The sequence below is a fragment of the Macaca fascicularis genome, chromosome X, assembly GCF_037993035.2.
Source record: "Macaca fascicularis isolate 582-1 chromosome X, T2T-MFA8v1.1".
Classification (NCBI taxonomy): domain Eukaryota; kingdom Metazoa; phylum Chordata; class Mammalia; order Primates; family Cercopithecidae; genus Macaca; species Macaca fascicularis.
The window spans coordinates 119,977,611-119,999,082 of record NC_088395.1 but is presented as its reverse complement, the minus strand read 5'-3'; the positions used below and the strand labels follow the sequence as shown (position 1 = coordinate 119,999,082).

Genomic DNA, 21,472 nt, shown 5'->3' with positions numbered 1-21,472 from the left:
CCTCGATCTCCTGACGTCATGATCTGCCTGCCTCGGCCTCCCAAAGTGCTGGGTTTACAGATGTGAGCCACCGTGCTCGGCCAACTTTTTGCTTTTATGTGTCTTTCAGTAAGGGTCTGTTGCTAGTAAACTTAGTCCTGATTGGTGTTGTTGGAACCGAACTGTCGATTCCTTCCTGGGCAGGGGTCGCCGCGAAGGATCACCGACACGAGATTCACAGCAGAGAGTTATTTATTACTAGCGCGCTAGGGTCCCAAGTTCTAAGTTGGCCCTGGGACCCCGACTGCTTGTTACAGGCTGTTTATATAGGCAAATACAAGTTCAAACACAGCTTAGGGCGCGAAATTCAAACAAAGCTTTAGGCGCGTGGTAATTGGGTCTGTCTATGGCCTGAGCAAGGTGTCTTATGCTAATTGGTTAGAGCAGGACCTTATGAGGTTTTTTCTTGGAGTTGCTGATTCCGGGAACTTCGAGGCAGGGTGGGACCCCCGGAATTGGCAGGGTGGGACCCCATGAGGTTGTTTCCCGGAATTGGCAGGGTGGGACCCTATCAGGGTGGGACCTTATTGAGGCAGGGTGGGACCCTATCCAGAGCCACCTGGTGTTAATTTTTTCTATATGAGGCCTATTTTCTAAATTTTATGAGGCCTAGTTTCATTCCCTCCTCTTTTTGTGTCAGAGGCTCAATCTTGAGCCTCTTTTTTAGTCCTGAGGGTCTGGTATAGTTGGGTCAGAACCATAGCATGTAATCTATTTTTAATAAGGGTGAGTAAGTGGTTGAGTATGCATGGCCTGAAAGTCAGGATGAGCGTGAGCAGGATGAGGGGTCTTAAGATGGTGGAGATTAGGGTGCTAAGCCAAGGGGATTGGTTGTACTAATTTTTAAACTAACTTTGTTGAGATTTTTTCTCTTTTAGTTTTGCCATAGAATCTTTAATTTTTTTTGAATGATCTGCATAAAAACAACATTGCTCTTTTAGGGCTGCACAGAGCCCGCCCTTTTTTAGAAAGACAATTTCTAGTCCTTGTCGGTTTTGTAATATAATTTCAGACAGAGAAGTCAAGGACTTTTCAAGTTTTGTGATAGATTGTTCTATGGCTTTAAGGTTTTTATTTATGGCTACTTTAAGTTGTTGCAGATGATGGTTACTATGCACTAGGGCTGCTGTCCTGGTCTTAACTCCAGCCGCTACCTTAATTTTTAACATGTCGGCGAGGGTGAGGGAGATTAAGGGCGGGGAAGTGCTTTGAGGAGTTTCTAGTTGGGGCTTCTCCGATATGGAAACCGGGGGCTTCTTAGCTTCTAATAAAACCTGGTCTGGCCTTACTGCAACAGGGGCAGTGTCTGGATTGACTAATAGTCTGATTTGGAGGGGAATTTTAGGCGGGTTGTGCTGGTATAAATAGAGATACTTTATATTAATTTTGTTGTTATCTATCTGTTATCAGATTTTGCCGCATCTTTAAACTTGATGTGAACCAGGTTGCAATTTTCTGAATATCGGGTTGTGGTACAGGGCTGGACAAAGGGCATAGTTATATACTAAGGTTTTGTGGCTTATTTTTACTTTTTATTATTAGTAGTTACACAGGACCAGTTTTTGCAATACAAGTGAGTCAGATTTCTACAAGTTTTTTATTGGTTCTGTCTTGCATCCGGGACAGGCATAAAACCTGTTCCGGCTGATGGACATTTTTCTAGCCTGTCTTTTCTATTTTTGTCTATCTTGAGGAGTTCTTAATAGGACTCCTGTGGGACTAGTAAACCGGGGGCCTGTGTCTTTTATTTTTTTTTTGCTATATATATATATATATTTTTTAGGTTGAAATAGAGGTCTGGAAACCAAGTCTTTATAGGAGCATTCTCGGAGGTCTTATTTAAGACCTCTTGATTATTAAAATTAATTATCTGTCAGGTCAGGCTAAATGGCCGGTGGGGGTTAGCGTCAAAAACTACACTAGAGACGGCGCAGGGAAGAAGGGTAAACAATAAGTAAGGAGTTAGATACGAGAGAGTCTTATCTTGAGCGGGTCCGCGGAGCGTTGGAGTTTTCACGTCTTAAGTGGTGTTGATCCGGACGTCTCTGGAGCAGCCTTGGCGTGGGATGCGTGGATCTAAGTGGAGATTCCGTCAACCTTTATGGCTGGAAGGGGTGACTGGTCAGGAGAACAATGTAGGGTTCTTTCCACCGAGGCTCTAGTCCTTGAGTGCGATGCCGTCTAATGTAGACAGAGTTTCTCACCTGGAAGGGGTGACTGGTCTGTGGATGTCTGGGTTGGTACAGTTCTGCCAAGGGGGCCCAGATTTGGGCCTGTACTGCTTGGAGTCCTTTTAGCCGGGCCTGTAGGTTAGTCTTAGGATCGGAGGGGGAGAAGGAATTAAGCAAGGTTGACAAAGGGGGAGGTTCTCCGTAGAGGATTTCATATGGAGTGAGCCCAAAACGGTTAGGTGTATTCCGGGCCCTTAACAGAGCTAAGGATAGGAGGCGTCTCCAATCTTTTAAACCAGTCTCTAAGGTCAATTTAATAAGGGTCTCTTTTATTGTTTTATTTATTTTTTTACTTGTCCTGAGCTCTGGGGTCTATAGGCACAATGTAATTTCCAATTAATCCCCAATATCCTGGCGAGCCCCTGACTTACCTGAGAAACGAAGGCCGGCCCATTATCTGACCCAATTACCTTGGGAAGTCCGAATCTAGGAAAGATTTCTTTCAAAATTTTCTTGGCTACTATGTGTGCCGTTTCTTGCCGGGTGGGGTAGGCTTCTACCCATCCTGAAAAGGTATCTACAAATACCAGTAAGTACTTATATCCAGCATAGTGAGGTTTTACTTCAGTGAAGTCTATTTCCCAATAGACTCCTGGGCGGTTATCACGAGTTCGTTTCCTTTCTGGCACTCGGGTAGCCCCAGCGTTTACCTGCTGACAGACCTTACAGGCAGATGTCACTTGTTCTACGAGGGTACTTGTCTGTAGGATTAGAAAGTCAGTTTTTTTAATCAGTAATTTTAGCTTTCAATTATTTAAGTGTGTCCAGGCATGCATCTGCTGGATCATTGCCAGGGCCTCCTTGGTTAGCATTGGGGGTTCGTCAGTGCTGCCAGCAGTTATGCCCCCGGGATTTTTTTTTCTTGGCCCAGCCGTGGGGGCTGAGCCTCTTTAGGGACCCCTTCTGGGGGTCCGGCAGGTGACACAGGGCGGCTGGGCTGGGGGCTGCCCTCAGGACTGGGCTCTGTGCCTTTTTGCAGGGAACTTTCCAAATGGAAACTCTGGTTGCTGTTCTCATCATTGAGATCCAGCAGGATGAGAGGGCCACCCCCTCGGGGACTGGCGCCCCTGCCCCGACGTTCCCGGCCACGGGATCTCTTTGCCCCGCCACCTGCCCGCCTTCGTTCCTCCTCCTGGGGGTCCACCACTGGCACTTACTTGAAGATACGAAGGGAAGTGTCGCCTACAGTCACTCATTGCTTCTTCCATTTTTGGACCTTCTTGATGGTCGCCATTACCTTCTTGATGTTATCTTCGGCCCGGCTCCGGGTCTCGGCCCGTACGGTCCGGCCGGCCATGCTGGCGTGGCTGGGGCCGGAGCCGAGCCCGCGGCGGGGCCGCCTCCCGTCTGGCGGGCTCAGGCTTGGCGCCAGGCCCGGGTGCCGCGCTCTCGGCCTGCCGTTCCTCCGGGAGTTGGCCGCGCCCTCTTTTGTCCTTAACGCCTCCGCGAGTCCCCTGTTCTTTGCAGTAGGCACACTGGTCTTTTTCCACTTTTGGCCGTCTCAGCTTCTTTCCCTCTCTCCCTGGTCCTTTCTTTCTCACAACTGCTGCCAGGATTTTTGTTAAATGCTTATCCTTTACTCGGTTTTTACGATCCTCTCGCTCTATCTGTTCCTTCGCTAACCTGGCTTCCCTTTCCTTAGGGGTTTCTTTCTTATCTTGGCCAAATTTGTGGGGCGTTTCCCTGCCCCTTTGAGACCCGCCAACAGAGCCTGGCGATAGATTCGGAGACTCTCCCTACCTGGTGCCGTTTCATAGTCCTAGTCCGGGCGGGTGAGGGGAAATCCCTCGTCTATTTTATTGGGAAGCTGGGTTGGGAGGCCTCCTGGTCCTGGCACATTTTTCCGGGCCTCCAAGAGGACTCGCTGCCTTTTTCAGTGGTTAAGAGGACCTGCAGGAGTTGCTGGCAATTATCCTAGGTGGGCTGGTGGGTGAGGAGAATGGATTCTATTAACGAGGTTAGGGCCTGAGAGTCTTGGGAAAAGGAAGGGTTATGGGTCTTCCAGTTATAGAGGTCAGAGGCAGAGAAGGGCCAGTACTGGACAGTGTGACTGACAGTACGGAGGGGAAAAAGGGAGGATTGCTAAGTGGAAGGGCCTTCTGGGTCCTCAGTCCGCCGCAAGCGGAGACGAGGAGGTGTGGGCGGCGGCGTCGGAGGGGTGAGTTTGGGCGGGGCTGGAGGAGGAGACGGGGTGGAGGGAGGGGCCGAGGGAGAAGTTGGAGAAAGGGTAGGGGTCGAGGCGGTAGAGGAAAGAGCTGGGGACAAGACAGGGGGCAAGGGTGAAGCGTAAGGTGGAGGTCCCCGAAGGGGGTTTTGAGGTGGAGGAGGCAGGGGTTCGAGAAGGAGGAGGTCCCTCTGGGGTTTATCTGGGAGGACTGGCTTATGCGGGTCCGGATTCCGATTCTTTGGGGCTTCTAAGGCAAGGAGGGTAGATTGGGATGGGGAAGGGGAATGGAGGAAGGGTTTCACCCAAGAGGGAGGGTTTCGGACCAGATCCTCCCAAGTAATTATGTAGGCCACCTGGTCTGGGTGTCCATGTGGCCCAGGATCCATCACTGTTGCTTTAACCTGTAAGATAATTGGGAGGTTAAATGTTTCGTCCCGGGGCCACCCAACATGGAGGGTAGGCCACTTGGACGAGCAGAATTTTCGCCATCGTCCCTTACGGAATTCTATGGAGAGGTTGTGGGCTCGAGCCCGAACGTCAGGGAAGTGAGTCAGGGTCAGAGACAAAGGAGTCGTCAACGTCTGTCTTATTTTGTCCACATATAACAAACAAGGACAAAACAAAAGTAACAAAAACAAAGACCAGACAAGTAAGGAGAAGCCGCGCGGCCAGAGAGTAGCGCCACAAGATTACAAAATATTCAGACGGCAGGGGCGGCCTGCCTACAGATTTGAGGAGGCTGACCGAGTCATTAGCCTTCTCCCAGACTACCGCCAGGGCGTCCCCCAGGGCGAAAAGTGGGAAGGTGCGGGACACGTCTGTCCCCCTTCCCCACTTAATTCAGAAGGAGTACTCTCCAGAGTTTAGAGTTAGCCGGCAAGACAGACAGAACAAAACGAAGGTACCTGGTAGGTCCGTTCAGTCAGCAGTCCGTGGCCCGGGCCAGATAGGTCTCCGCCGGATGGGTCGGGGGTCCTCGGACGACCCCACTTCCCGGCCAATGCACCAAATGTTGGAACCGAACTGTCGATTCCTTCCTGGGCAGGGGTCGCCGCGAAGGATCACCGACACGAGATTCACAGCAGAGAGTTATTTATTACTAGCGCGCTAGGGTCCCAAGTTCTAAGTTGGCCCTGGGACCCCGACTGCTTGTTACAGGCTGTTTATATAGGCAAATACAAGTTCAAACACAGCTTAGGGCGCGAAATTCAAACAAAGCTTTAGGCGCGTGGTAATTGGGTCTGTCTATGGCCTGAGCAAGGTGTCTTATGCTAATTGGTTAGAGCAGGACCTTATGAGGTTTTTTCTTGGAGTTGCTGATTCCGGGAACTTCGAGGCAGGGTGGGACCCCCGGAATTGGCAGGGTGGGACCCCATGAGGTTGTTTCCCGGAATTGGCAGGGTGGGACCCTATCAGGGTGGGACCTTATTGAGGCAGGGTGGGACCCTATCCAGAGCCACCTGGTGTTAATTTTTTCTATATGAGGCCTATTTTCTAAATTTTATGAGGCCTAGTTTCAGTGTGAATATATATCTTAAACCCCACATTTGAATTAATTTCAGGTGCAAGGTTATTTTCCATCAGCATTTTGACACTATTATGCTGTCATCTATTATTACTGAGCCATTGTTCTAAATATAAAGTTGGTGGTGAGAGTGCTTGCTTTTCTTTCGCGGATAACCTGCTTTTCTCTCGCGGATAACCTGCTTTTCTCTCTGGTACCATTTTTGCTTTTCTTTTTTCTTCAATATTTTTAAATTTTTCCATGTGGATTTATATTTAAAATTTGCTTGAAATTTAGGAGTCATTTTTAATTATATACTTCTTCAAATCTTTAAATATCTTATTTTTCCCCTGTAATATTACATCTCCCCCATTCTCTGACTGTTTTCTACCTTAGGAACTCATAATAGACATAATTAGAACCACTTAATCAGTATTATTTTCATCTAACTTATTTACTTATTTTCATCTTTTAGACCTTTGTACTATAGTCAGGGTAATATAGGTATATTCTGTACTGTATTCATCATTGTTAACTTTCAACTCATGAATTTATTTTTGTATTAATAAGCTCATTCTAGGGCTTACTTCATTTGTTGAGTTTTTTTTTTTTTTAATTTTGATAACTGAATACACACACGTAAACACCCAGAGAATATATTGAGAGAAAAAGAGCTATTTCCTTTCTGAATTATCTAATTAAATCATTTCATATGTCCTTGTTATTAACATTTGATTTTTCCATAATTTTTCTTATTTTTCTAGTTTTTCTTTCATCAATTATTTCTCTGAGGATAGTAAATATACTTATTTTAAAGTCTTTGGATCTCCTTTTTTAGTTTTAACTGGAACAAAATCATCTTTCGATTGTTGATTAATTAATCTGCCTTTCTCAGTGTTAGATATTTTCCTCTTGTTAAGTCTGAGTTTTTAGTCTAGTCTTGACTAGTAACTCTCTTTCATTTCTTACCATCTCTCCCTACTCTCTTCCTGCCCAATGGTCTTAGAGTTGCCTTCTTCTGGTGCTTCTAACTGAAGAGTATCCATGGAGTACTGCTGATCCAATGACCAATTCAGCAGGCATTTTGGCTAAGCTACTAGTTATAAATTTATGTCTGTGTCCACCTGTAGGCAGTGTTCAGAAGTAACTTAATTCAACCTCCACCCATGAATAGGGATAACCTTCCCAAGGCTTTGGTCTCTGGCAGTGAGCCTGTATCCGGACTCATACTCTGGCTGGAGGACTTTTAGCCTATTTAACATAGGAAATGATCTCTCAACTGCCTCCGCCTTCATTTGGACTCAAAGACTATCAGTTGAGCCTCTTAAGTTCTGCTCTTCACTTTGCAGATTTCCATGCTATTTTTAGTCTGTAAAGATGATTACCTTATATATTGTGTTTTTTCCTTTTCTTTTTCTTATTAGATTTTCTTTCTCATTGCCATATGTTTGAAGAAGAAAGAATGTTTCTTTCCTAGGCTGGAGTGCAGTGGCATGATCTTGGCTCACTGCAACCTCTGCCTCCTGGGTTCAAGGGATTCTCCTGCCTCAACCTCCGGAGTAGCTGGGAATATAGGCACACACCATCACACCTGGCTAATTGTTTATATTTTTAGTAGAGATGGGGTTTCATCGTGGTGGCCAGGCTGGTCTCGAACTCCTGACCTCAAGTGATCCACCTGCCTCAGCCTCCCAAAGTGTTGGGATTACAGGCGTGAGCCACTGCACCTGGCTAGAAAGAATGCTCCTTAATCAGCCATATCAGAGTATCTTTTAAAGACACTTGTATTTAATCTCACTTAGAGATTTACGTTTCTCATATAGGAAAGATTCATTTATAAGTTTTAGCCGGTCGTCAACCTCTACCACCAGCAGAGACTAGACTACTAAAGATAATTGCAGACCAGAGATAATTACGTTTTGATACATTAATAGCTTTAGGAAAATACATGAACTACAGAGGTCTGCTTAGCATCATGGCATGTTGTGTCTCTTCTGTGAGGGTCATAAGGTACTGGGGGAATTAGAGAGAATTTCAGGATCTCAGCAAAAGACAATCAAAAAGGAATAATTAAGGTGACAAAGGAATTTCACAATTAGGCTAATGAGAGCCAAGCATATATCTGCTTAAACCTGTGTGAGGAACCAAAAATTCCTGTGTTTTAGATGCTACTGGCAAGTCCTAATCGTAACTGTCTAACCTTAATGATGAACTCTAAAACTGATTCTTTGCGTATTCCTATTTAATATTTCCTGCTGATGTGTGACCTTGGCTAAGACAGCTACATTCTCTGTTTTTCATTTTCTATTCATAGAATACCAGGTTATTACTTTTTTTTTTTGTTTGTTTGTATGTGTGTGACAGAGTCTCTCTCTGTTGCCTAGGCTGGAGTGCAGTGGTGCGATCTCGGCTCACTGTAAGCTCCATCTCCTGGGTTCATGCCGTTCTCCTGCCTCAGCCTCCGAGTAGCTGGGACCACAGGTGCCCGCCACCACGCCCAGCTAATTTTTTGTATTTCTAGTAGAGACAGGGTTTCACCATGTTAGCCAGGATGGTCTTGATCTCCTGACCTTGTGATCTGCCCGCCTTGGCCTCCCAACGTGCTGGGATTACAGGTGTGAGCCACCGCGCCCAGCCCAGGTTATTACTTATTATAATATTCATAACATTATCTTGATTGGTAACTTAGTACCAGAAATACATGTGAACATGCTTGCTAATGCAACATAAATAGCCTTATATTTTATGTATATATAATACATAAAATATACATAAAATAGAAAAAATATATAAATAAAATAACAAAATAACAAATTTAAATTTATTCAAGTAAATATCTAAAAACATCCTTGTAGCTTGGATACATAACTCATACAGTCATTTAGAAAATTTTGATTCAGACTACTTAAATCCCTTATCAACATACAGCCCTAAAAATACAACTTTAATAACATAATAATATCTCATAACTAGCTAATTTAAGCTGAGTCACACAAAATACTAGGAAGGGCAAAACACCTTGTGACTTTAAAGGCTTTAAAAAAATCTTCCGCTGTGTATTCAACAACAAATTATTGAGTACATACTCCATGGAAGACATTAAAAACTACCTTCTATGGGGGTATAAAATGATAAGATATTATTTCAATAAATACAATTATAATATAGTAGTATAAATGAGGCAAAGTAGGAGGGAATATTAATTCTCTCCTAGTATAGACTATGCCTATCTTATTTACTAATAAATTCCCAATTTCTAGCTGGGCATCTGGTCCTCCCAAATTAAAATTGCATTTCTGAGCTCCTTTGAAGCAGGTGTGCCTGTGTAAATAAGTTTTGAGCAGTGGTACATAGTGTCTGGAGGGCTATCACAACATGAATGTAAATAGAGGGGACATACCCTCTCGTTTCCTTCTTCCTCTCTATTTGCTGGAATGCATGTGTGATGGCTAGAGCTAAAGCAACTATCTTAGGCAATGCAGAAGAAAACACAGACGTGATTGTACAACAATAAAAAATGAAGCCATATTTATGATGAAGTGGAGTAACATAATAGACCTACACTATCTTTCTCTAAAGTGCTTTTATGTGGTGAAAAATAAGATCGAATCTTGTTTAAGCTACCATAACTTGGAGTTTTCTGTTCAGGCAATCTTAATTCTAAATGCAAGAGATATGTAAACACCTTACAGTGAAATGCCATAAGTTCAATAACAGAAGAATAAACTTCTATAGGTGTTCAAAAGAAAAGATGGCTCCACTCTTCTTGTCAGGTTTCAAAAATGTCCCACAACTTCCAAAAATGTTAAGCTTACAATCAATGTAATAAATCACACAAGGAAACAAGGTACCATGAATAAAACAAACATCAGATGCAGACCCAGAAGGATGCTAAATATCAATATCAAAAACAAAATATATCTAAAAGATTTAAATAAATTTTAAAAAATTAAAATATGAATAAAGCCCAAGTGACCATAAAAAAAGAGCTATAGCTGGGTGTGGTGCCTCATACCTGTAATTACAGCACTTTGGGAGGCCAAGGTGGGCAAATTGCTTGAGCCTAGGAGTTTGAGACCAGCCTGGGCAACATGGCAAAACCCCATCTCTACAAAAAAATATAAAAAATTAGTTGGCTATTGTGGTGCATGCTGCAGTACCAGCTAATCAGGAGACTGAGGTGGGAGGATCACTGGAGCCCAGGAGTTTGAGTCTGCAGTGAGCTGCGATTGCACCACTGCACTCCAGCCTGGGCAACAGAACAAGACCTTGTCTCAAAAACAAAAGAACAAAGAAAAAAAAAAAAGCTTCAGATTTGAAAAATATGCAAATTAAATTTCTTAGAAATAAAACCATAAAAAGGAAATTTAAAACTATGTATAAGAATCCCAGCTTCCATTAATGGTACAGCACTTTAGTCATACCCTCCAGAAAACAAAAATTATAAAATCTGGAAAAAAATACCAAGAAAACCTACCAAAATACCAAAAAATCTGCATTCAAATCTAGTGATTTGAATACAGTGGACAGCAACTAAAAACAGGCAGAAATGGAAGAGAAGTCAACTATGGAAAATCAGGAATTGCACTTAGTGAATTTTGAGTCTTTACTCCATTTTGCCAAAAGGCACTTTCTCATCCATATAGCATGTTGTAGCATAAAATCTCACTCTTACTGACTTGACATGTTAGAGGAAGAGTTTAATGATGGCACAATGGCTAGAAAAATAAGGTTAAAAACCCTAAAACAAAGAGAAATGCAGAGGGGTGAGCCCCAAAATCAATGTGTGAAACCTGCTCAAATTATAACCATCAAAGGACATATGTGCAGGGAAGCTTCCAAAAATCCTGCACAAAACAAGTCTTGAAGACAAGATGAATAGTAATTTCATCTGGTAGCCAGCACAGGAGAGACAGACTTCAGAGTTCAAGTCAGACAAGACAACTGTTTGTAGAACATAGGTGAGTCCTTGTTTTGTACAATGTATCACCTACTCGGTCCACTATAATATATATTTTTAGTTATAAGACATACAACAAGAGAAAAAAATGTGAAATATAGTAATAAGAAAAAAAACAAACCTCTAATGCCAACCACAAAATGTCAAAGATGTTGAGATTAGTAAATAGATTAAAATGGCTAACATATGTTCTAGAACTTTAAGGAAATTATAGTCATGATACCTAAACAGATGAGTAATATCAGCAAAGAGTAAAATCATAAAAATGAACCCAGTGGGAATTTTAGAATTGAATAACTAAAATGAAGAATTTACTGGATGATCTTAACAGCAGATGAGAGCAAAAGAAAAAGCCAATGAATTTGAAAATATATCATTAGAAATTAAAAATATATCATTAGAAATTACCTGTCTGAAGAATAAAAGAGGGGAATGATCAGAGCCTCAGTGACTTTGAGGACACTATTAAATAATAGATCTTTTTGTAGTCCCAGAAGGAAAGAAAAAAAGAGAAAGACAGATAAAATATTTGAAGAAAACATGACCAAAACCTTAAAAGAAAAAAAAAAGTCTTAAGATCTTTACTGCTCTACTTACAGGTCAGTGTAACAGGTTTTATAAGCTCAATAAAGATGCAAAGAAAAGATTGTACTCAAAATGTTGAAATACAAAGACAGAAGATCTTAAAAGTATCTACAGAAAAATGATCCATTATATAAATAAGAAAAAAAATAAGGCCGGGCGCGGTGGCTCACATCTGTAATCCCGGCACTTTGGGAGGCTGAGGTGGGCGGACCACCTGAGGTCAAGAGTTCGAGACTAGCCTGACCAACATGGAGGCACCCCATCTCTACTAAAAATACAAAAAATTAGCCGGGTGTGGTGGCACATGCCTGTAATCCCAGCTACTTGGGAGGCTGAGACAGGAGAATTGTTTGAACCCAGGAGGCAGAGGTTGTGGTGAGCCGAGATCGCACCATTGCACTCCAGCCTTGGCAACAAGAGCAAAACTCCATCTCAGAAAAAAAAAAAAAAAAAAAAAAGGAACAGCTGAATTCTCAATAGATACAGTAGAGTACAGTGAAAATATGACACCTATGACATCCTTCAAGTCCTAGAAAGGCAGGCAGTTAGTGAAGAAATGGGTCTGATTACTTGCAGGTGGGTAAGAGCAATACAAATGAGGCCAAACAGGTTAGTACAAGGACCCCGGTCAGTAACACATGATGTTCCAGAAAGGGGCCAGGAAAGATATCTGTGGCCACCTGCAATTGGCAACTTCTTTGTCAAAGGAGGAACTGTTGGAGGGAAAGTCCCAAAGGCCGAGCATACGTAGTAGCAAAGAACCATGTCCCTAAGGTGAACTTTGATGATCATAACAGTAAACACACCCCGGGTGGAAATTTAAAATGCTAATGAGACATGCGATGTTTGTGCTAGCATGTACGTTGACTGTGGATGCGGGCCCAGGAGACCACCCAGGACATGCCTAATAACAATGACCATTCCTTCCCCTTCATGAATAATTGTGTAAGACACCCATAAAGGGAGTTTCCTCCGTGCCAGTAGGCACTGTCTCATTCTCAGGGAGCCCGCTCTGACCCAGCTATCAGAGTGTACTTTTGCTTTGCAATAAACTTCTTGCCACTTCTTCCTTTAGACTCGCTCTCAAATTCTTCTGTGCAGCAAAGTAAAAAACCTGAACACTAAAACAACAACACTAGAACAATGATCTGTGAAACAGCATCTTATATCCAGTCATAATATCTTTCAAAAATGAAGGAGAGGCCAGGCGCGGTGGCTCACGCCTGTAGTTCCAGCATTTTGGGAGGCCAAGACGGGTGAATTGCAAGGTCAGGAGTTTGACAGTAGCCTGGCCAATATGGTAAAACCCCGTCTCTACTAAAAATACAAAAAATTAGCCAGGCGTAGTGGTGGGATCCTGTAATCCCAGGTACTCGTGAGGCTGAGGCAGGAGAATTGCTTGAACCTGGGAGGTGGAGGTTGCAGTGAGTCAAGATCACGCCACTGCACTCCAGCCCTGGCGACAAAGTGACACTCTGTCTCAAAAAAAAAAAAAAAAAAAAAAGAAGAAGAAGGAGAAATGAAGATATTTTCAGGTAAATGAAAACTGATTTTCTCACAAGGAGACATAAACTGTGAAAAATAGTAAAGGAAATTATAAGTGCTGATGGAAAAATGATACCAGATGGAAACATAAAGCTACAGAAGGAAATAAGAAGCCACAAATAGAAAATATGAAGATAAATATAGATGACTGCATGAAACAACATGGAGAAACCATAACTTTATATTACTAAGTGAAAGAAGACATTCTGAGATGATTCCAACTACATAACATTCTGGGAAGGTGAAACCATGGGGACAGTAGAAAGATCAGTGGTTGCTGAGGGGTTAGAGGACTGGTGATTAATAGGTGGAACATGGAGGATTTTTAGGACAGTGAAACTGTTCTATATCACACTATAGTTGTAGATACATGTATTATGAATTTGTCCAAACCAATAGATTGTAAGATACCAAGTGTGAACCCTAATGTAAGCTATGGACTTTGCATGATAACAATGTATCAGTTTATCAATTATAACAAATATACTACTCACCTGTGAGATGTGATGGTATGGAAGCTATGCATGTGTGTGGGCAGATGGTATGTGGGAAATCTCTGTACTTTCTGCACAGTTTTGCTATGAACCTAAACAATGTCTATTAAAATACATTTTAGCGCCGGGCGCGGTGGCTCACGCCTGTAATCCCAGTGAACCCGGGAGGTGGAGCTTGCAGTGAGCCGAGATCGCGCCACTGCACTCCAGCCTGGGCGACAGAGCGAGACTCCGTCTCAAAAAAAAAAAAAAAAAGTAAAATACATTTTAGCCTAAGAGAAATACAAATGTATGTCCATAAAAAATGTACATGACTGGGAGGCTGAGGCAGGTGGACCGTGAAGTTGAGCGTTTGAGAACAGCCTGGCCAACACAGTGAAACCCCATCTCTACTAAAAATACAAAAATTAGCTGGGTGTGGTGGTGGGCACCTGTAATCCCAGCTGCTTGGGAGGCTGAAGCAGGACAATTGCTTGAACCTGGGAGGCAGAGGTTGAAGTGAGCTGAGATCACACCACTGCACTCCAGCCTGGGCAACAGAGCTAGACTCCGTCTCAAAAAAAAAAAAAAAAGTACATGAATGTTTATAGAAGCATTGCTCATAAAAGTCAAAAAGTGGAAACAACACAAATGTCCATCAATGGAAAATGGATTAAAAAATGTAGAATCTATACAATGGAATATTATTTGGCTGTAAAAAGGAATGAAGCATTAATGGATGCTAAAACATGGACAAATCTCACAAACATTATTCTAGGTGGAAGAAGCCAGTCACAAAAGATTATGCAATATATTATTTCATTCATGTGAAAGTCTGGAACAGAGAAATCTATAGCGATAGAAAGTAGATGTAGTTGCTTAAGGTTGAGGGTAGGCAGTGGGGAGATAGGCAATCCTTAGGTAAGGGGTGTTGGGTTTCTTTTTGAGGTGGTGAAAATGTTCTAAAATTGACTCCATGGTGGTGGTTGCACATATCTGTGAATATACTAAAAAACTTTGAATTATACTCTAAAATGGGGGAATTGAATGCTATGTAAATTAAATCTCAATAAAACTTAAAAAATAAAATGAGGGGCCGGGCGCGGTGGCTCATGCCTGTAATCCCAGCACTTTGGGAGGCCGAGACGGGCGGATCACGAGGTCAGGAGATCGAGACCATCCCAACATGGGCTAACATGGTGAAACCCCGTCTCCACTAAAAAATACAAAAAACTAGCCGGGCGAGGTGGCGGGCGCCTGTAGTCCCAGCTACTCGGGAGGCTGAGGCAGGAGAATGGCGTGAACCTGGGAGGTTATTCACAATAGCAAAGACTTGGAATCAACCCAAATGTCCATCAGTGACAGATTGGATTAAGAAAATGTGGCACATATACACCATGGAATACTATGCAGCCATAAAAAAGGATGAGTTTGTGTCCTTTGTAGGGACATGGATGCAGCTGGAAACCATCATTCTCAGCAAACTATAGCAAGGACAAAAAACCAAACACCACATGTTCTCACTCATAGGAGGGAATTGAACAATGAGAACATTTGGACACAGGAAAGGGAACATCACACACCAGGGCTTTTTGTGGGGTGGGTGGAGTGGGGAGGGATAGCATTAGGAGATATACCTAATGTAAATGATGAGTTAATGGGTGCAGCACACCAACATGGCACATGTATACATATGGAACAAACCTGCACATTGTGCACATGTACTGTAGAACTTAAAGTATAATAATAAAAATAAATATACAAGAAATAATGGAAAAACTCTATTTTCCTTTCCCCCTGGTGTGATCTCGGCTCACTGCAAGCTCCACCTCCCATGTTCAAGTGATTCTCCTGCCTCAGCCTCCTTTGTAGCTGGAATTACAGGCATGCGCCACCATGCCCAGCTAATGTTTGTATTTTTATTAGAGACAGAGTTTTGTCGTGTTGGCCAGACAGGTCTCGAACTCCTGACCTCAGGTGAACCTGCCTGCCTCGGTCTCCCAAAGTGCTGGGATTACAGGTGTGAGCCACCATGCCCAGCCTGAAAGACACTATTTTTCTAAAGGAGATGACTCTATAGTGTATATCTGGATCTTTTTTTCCAAATAAGCATAAAAATGTAAATAAGTTTTTTAACTTTTCAAAATAATTCTAAATGTTTCAGTGGAGGAATACATGTGTAAGATTCATCAAAGATTGAAGAAATTACTGAGTAGAGACTTGTCCTATGAGATAATAAAAGTGTGTAGAAACCACAGTAATTTCAATAGTCTGCTAATGGCATGAGATTGGTGGGGGAAATCCATGAAACAGAAAAAAAAAGTTCATCATAAACTTATCAAAGTTAGTTCATGCAACAGTCACATTTTAAGTTAGTGGAGAAAAGAACCTTGTTCATCTAGTCAGTGGTGCTTGGAATTGTGTAAATGACTGTAAAAATTAAAAAGACAAATACTGCAAGTTCTCACTTGTATGTTGGATTTTAAAAATTCGATCACATGGAGGTAGAGAGTGTAAAGATAGATAACAGAGACTGGAAATGGTGAGTGGGGGGAAGGGGAGAGAATAAAGAGAATGGGTTAAATGGTTTAAACATATAGTAGAAGAGAAGGAATAGATTAAATGCTTGATAGCAGGTTAGGGTTACTATACTGAACAAAAAATGTATTGTACTTAGGCGATGGACATCTTAAATACCCTGACTTGATCACTATGCATTATATATGTGTATCAAAATTTCTCAAGTACCCAATACATTTACACAAACAAAAACAAGAAAATTAAGCAAAAAAGGAAAAAAAAACCTTTGCTTACAAAAAATAAATAATGATAAAAATACAAGTATGCTTTGTATTTCAATTCATAAGTATTAATTTCAGATATGTATATAAGTATAAATGAAAGAGGCAAAACATAAAATAAAATATTAAAAGCTATGCTCACATTAAAAAAGTATATACTAAAAAATAAAAACTCAACTTTAAAGAAAAATAAAGTTGGAGAAAAATTTATTCTGTATATGGTTGGCTAAATGTTATCATTAATACTAAATATATATTAAATATATTAACTATCCCATTCTATACCTAGAATAGGTAAAGACCCATAAGATAAATTATGGCCATAAAATGCAATTGCAGGTAAAGAAAACTTTTACACTGTTGGTGGGACTGCAAACTACTTCAACCATTGTGGAAGACAGTGTGGTGATTCCTCAAGGATCTAGAACTAGAAATACCATTTGACCCAGTCATCCCATTACTGGGTGTATACCATACTAAATAAAGGTCCATAAGATAAATTATGGACATAAAATGCAATTGCAGGTAAAGAAACAAAGGTTGAAAGGAAAGAAAAGTAAAATAGAAAGACACATAATCAATTAATATTAAAAATATTTTCAACCAAAGAAATGCAAAATGAATCTATGATATTATTGTAATTATTGTTGTTTTGTGTTATTTAAATTAGGAAAATTAAAATAAAAATTATAGCACTGCATTTGCTTGTAATAGGCATGCTTTTACATTGCTGGCAAGAACACAAATTTGTTCAGAGTTTAAAAAAAAATTTGACAATATGGATCAAAATACATATTTCTCTTAAAAATACATATTTCTCTTGTTTCTATTATTATTATTTCATTACTAAAAATTTACGCTAAGAAAGGATCAGAAATTGGTATATCCTCATTGTAACATTATTGTGACATAAAATATATTGTAACATTCAAAAATTACTGTCCTCAATAATATTTCATGGCATTAGAAATTCTCAAGTTATATTATCAAATGAGAAAATTAAGTTACAAAGAGTATGTGCACTTGAGGCTAAACTCATTTTGAAAATTTCAGCAGTGAGCTATCCTCTTTCTACATATTAACAGCATATACCCCTTAAGGTTAACTGTGGTTACTATGTCTATGTGGTAGAACTAAGGCTGTTTGAGAGTTGTGGAAAGAGTAAGCAGAATATAGTTGGAAGACAATAAGATATAAATAAAAGGAATGTAAAAAATTTAGGAGACCCAAAGTTGAAGGAAGAAAGTGGTAGAAAATTGTCATGCAATTTTGTTAATTTCCTAGTAGCTCTTAGGATTCTAAGAACAGGTGAGAAGTTGGTGGCCCAGGTTTGTGGATGACATGGGAAGAATGGTGAAGGTCAAAAGTCTGACTAAGTCTAGGGACCATGCAAGGATATCAATTAAAGCATTTAATAGTTTCTAAGCTGTAGACTTTGTTTCTACAGGCTAGTTAGGGAAGACAATGATATTAAAAACTGTTGTGATCGACTTAGAAAATACTGTAAGAGCAAGGGACCAAAGATCATAACGAGGTATTGAAATGTAAAAGACGCTGGATAGTCAAAGCAATCTTAAGCAAAAAGAAGAAAGCTGGTGAGAGGCATCATACTACCTGACTTCAAAATACTCTACAAATCTATTGTAACCAAAAGAACATCATATTGGCATAAAAGCAGACACATAGATCAATGAAACAGAAGAGAAAACCCAGAAATAAATCTATGCATGTATAGCCAACTGATTTTCAACAAAGGCACCATGAACACGCATGGGATAAAAAGGACAGTCTCTTTGATAAATAGTGCTGGGAACTGGATATCCACATGCAGAAGGAGGAAACAAGACACCTATCTCTCACTATATACAAAAATCAACCCAAAATATATTAAAGACTTCTATGTAAGTCCCAAATTATAAAATTACTAAAAGAAAATATGGATAAATGCTTCATAAAATTGGACTGGGCAAGGATTTTTTAAATAAGAACTCAAAGGCACAGGCAACAAGAGTAAAAATAGACAAATGAGATTACATAAAACTAAAAGCTACTGCATAGCAAAGGACATAATCAATGGAGTGAAGAGACAATCTATAGAGTGGGTGAAAATATTTGCAAACTATGCATCTGAGAAGAGACTAATAACAAAATATGTAAGCCACTCAACTCAATAGCAAGCAACCAAATAATCCCATTAAAAATGGGCAAAAGATCTAAATAGACATTTTTATTTGTTTTTTTAAACATACAAAAACCATTATTTACAGCTGAAAACCTAAAGACAATCTTGGATTCTGAATCTCTGATACTTCCAGAGTCTGTTGGTCAAATGGCATAGCAGCAGGCAGGGAAGCAAACACAGGGGCCAGTCCAGATTATCTTACTCAAGAACATCGCCAAGAGGAAGTGAAGGTCTGATTCAGTCTTGGTCTGAAATACATCTCCCCACACCGTGAGATCAGCATGTGTACCTTGGCCTTATTATTAGGGCCTGTGGGAACATTCTCAATCTTTTTCATCAGTAGAAGTCCATCAATGATTTTTCCAAACACTACATGCTTCCCATCCAGACCATTGCACTTAGAGCAGGTGATAAAGAACTGACAGCCATTTGTACTGGGACCACTGTTCACCATGGAAAGCAGGACTGGAGCTGGGTGTCTGATTTTAAAATTTTCATCTGCAAATAGTCCCTGGTAAATGCTGGTGACTCCAGTAACATCTCCATTAACAAAATCTCCACCCTGAATCATGAAATCCTTTATGACCCTGTGAAAGGTGCTCCCTTTGTATCCTATTGGAACCCGATCTTTACTGAATTATCTGGTGCAGAACTGCCTAAAGTTCTCAGTTGTGTTAGATACAATGTCTACAAAGAGCTGCATCTACATGTGGCCAACTACCTGACTGCCAATGCTGACATCAAAGAATACAACGGGTGCTCAGGGCTTGAATTTGTCACCACCATGGCTTTGACTCAGAAGCAGAAGTCTGACATTTTTCAAAAGAAGACATACAAATGGCCAACAGATATATGAAAAAATGTTCAACACCACTAATCATCACAGATATGCAAATTGAAGCCACAATGGTTTCATTTTACCCCAGTCAAAATGACCATTATAAAAAAAAAAAAAAAAGAAAGAAAGATAATAAGTGTTGGGAGGATAGGGACAAAAGAAAACCGACACTGTTGGTGGAAATGTAAATTCGTACAGCCACTGTGAAAAACAGTATGGAGGTTCCTCAAAAAATTAAAAATATAATTACCATATGATCCAGCAATCCCATTCATTGCTGGGTATATATCCAAGGGAAATTAAATCCGTATATCAAAGAGATATCTGCACTCCCATAATTACTGTAACACTATTCATAATACACAAGATATGGAGTCAACCCAAATGACTATCTCCAAATGAATGGATAAAGAAAATGTACATATATGCAATGAAATATTATTCAGCCATAAAACAGACTAAAATAGGCCGGGCACGGTGGCTCACACCTGTAATCCTAGCACTTTGGGAGGCCGAGGCGTGCAGATCACCTGAGGTTAGGAGTTAGAAACTAGCCTGGCCAACATGGTGAAACCTTGTCTCTACTGAAAATACAAAAAATTAGCTGGGCGTGGTGGTGGATGCCTGTAATCCTAGCTACTTGGGAAGCTGAGACAGGAGAATCGCTTGAACCTGGGAGGTAGAGGTTGCAGTGAGCTGAGATAGCTCCATTACACTCCAGCCTGGGTGACAGAGTGAGGCTCCTTCTAAAACAAACAAACAAACGAACGAACAAATAAACAAACAGAATGAAATCCTGTTACTTGCAACAACACGGATGAGCCTGGAGGACATTATGCTAAGTAGAATAAGCCAGACACAGAAAGACGAACACTACATGATCTCACTCATATGCAGAATTTTAAAAAGTTGATTTCATAGCAATAGTGTAATAATGATTAGCAGAAGCTGGGGATGGGAGCAGGGACGTGTACAAAGTTACAGTTAAAAAGTGTAGAGGCCGACCAGGTGCGGTGACTCACGCCTGTTGGGAGCCTGAGGCGGGTGGATCACCTGAGATCGGGAGTTCGAGATCAGCCTGACCAACATAGAGAAACCCCTTCTCTACTAAAAATACAAAATTAACCAGGCATGGTGGCAGGCGCCTGTAATCCCAGCTACTCGGGAGGCTGAGGCAGGAGAATCACTTGAACCCGGGAGGTGGAGTTTGTAGTAAGCCAAGATGGTGCCATTGTACTCCAGCCTGAGCATAAGAGCAAAACTCCAACTCAAAAAAAAAAAAAAAAAAGAAAAGAAAAAAAAAGAAAGTGTAGAGGCCAAGGTTTGCTGAAAAAAATCACTGACATGGGGCAGATTGATTAATAGGTACAAAGACATACAAATTATTTAACATGTATGCACACACAGGAGGCTTCAGAATGATGACCTCAAAGATAGAGGGGAAACGGTTAACTTTTATAAAACTGATGTTAATAAAGTATGGACAATGGTCTAGAAGTATGATTGAAGAAAGGGGTATGATCTAATGCTGATAGACTGAGTAGGGAAACCCAGCAAGGCCTCTCTGTCTAGACCCTTCTTGGTCTCTCTGAGCCTGTATTTCTTCCTTCTGGGCGTAGGGCAGGGCCCTCTCTGGAATTAGGGCCTTATGACCTACAGTCAAACAAGGCAGGTCAGATGATTTCTTTATAACCAGTTTTTACATCAAATATTTTTAGATTTTATGTCTGACTTTGGAGAAAAGGGGTTCTGGTTTATACGACTCACCTTTAAGAAGAGGGATTCTAGTTTCTATGCCTACTTCTGGGGTTTTAGGGTGGGGAGGAGAATAGAACTGAGGCGGGCAGGAGAAGGTCAGAGAAAAACTTTTGATTCTGATGCTCCCACGGAGGCTTTCATTATGGGATGTTGTTTTCTGAACCTCAAGAAGAGGAAAAATAAATTCTGGTATTCTATTACACGGTAGGGTGACTACAGCAAATAACAATATAATGTATATTTCAAGATAGCTAGAAGAGAATAATTTGTTATCACTATAAATAAACTATAAATGTTTACAGTAATGTAAATGGCAATTACCATGATTTGATAATTATATATTTATACATGAGTTGAAATATCACATTGTACCCATAAATATGTGCAAT

General features: G+C 40.9%; 1 long non-coding RNA gene and 2 pseudogenes across 1 annotated transcript; all 3 read right to left on the bottom strand.

Moving 5' to 3' along the window:
• Positions 1-213: 213 nt before the first annotated feature.
• LOC107126644 (uncharacterized) lies at positions 214-5,578 on the bottom strand. The gene is made up of 2 exons (XR_006697047.3): positions 5,343-5,578; positions 214-2,354 (listed from the first exon to the last, which is right to left on the bottom strand). It is a non-coding gene; the product is annotated as an uncharacterized lncRNA (long non-coding RNA).
• Positions 2,707-3,619, bottom strand: LOC107127732 (B-cell CLL/lymphoma 7 protein family member C pseudogene; annotated as a pseudogene).
• A 13,111-nt stretch (positions 5,579-18,689) lies between the features above and the next one.
• LOC107128505 (peptidyl-prolyl cis-trans isomerase H pseudogene) lies at positions 18,690-19,273 on the bottom strand (annotated as a pseudogene).
• Positions 19,274-21,472: the final 2,199 nt, after the last annotated feature.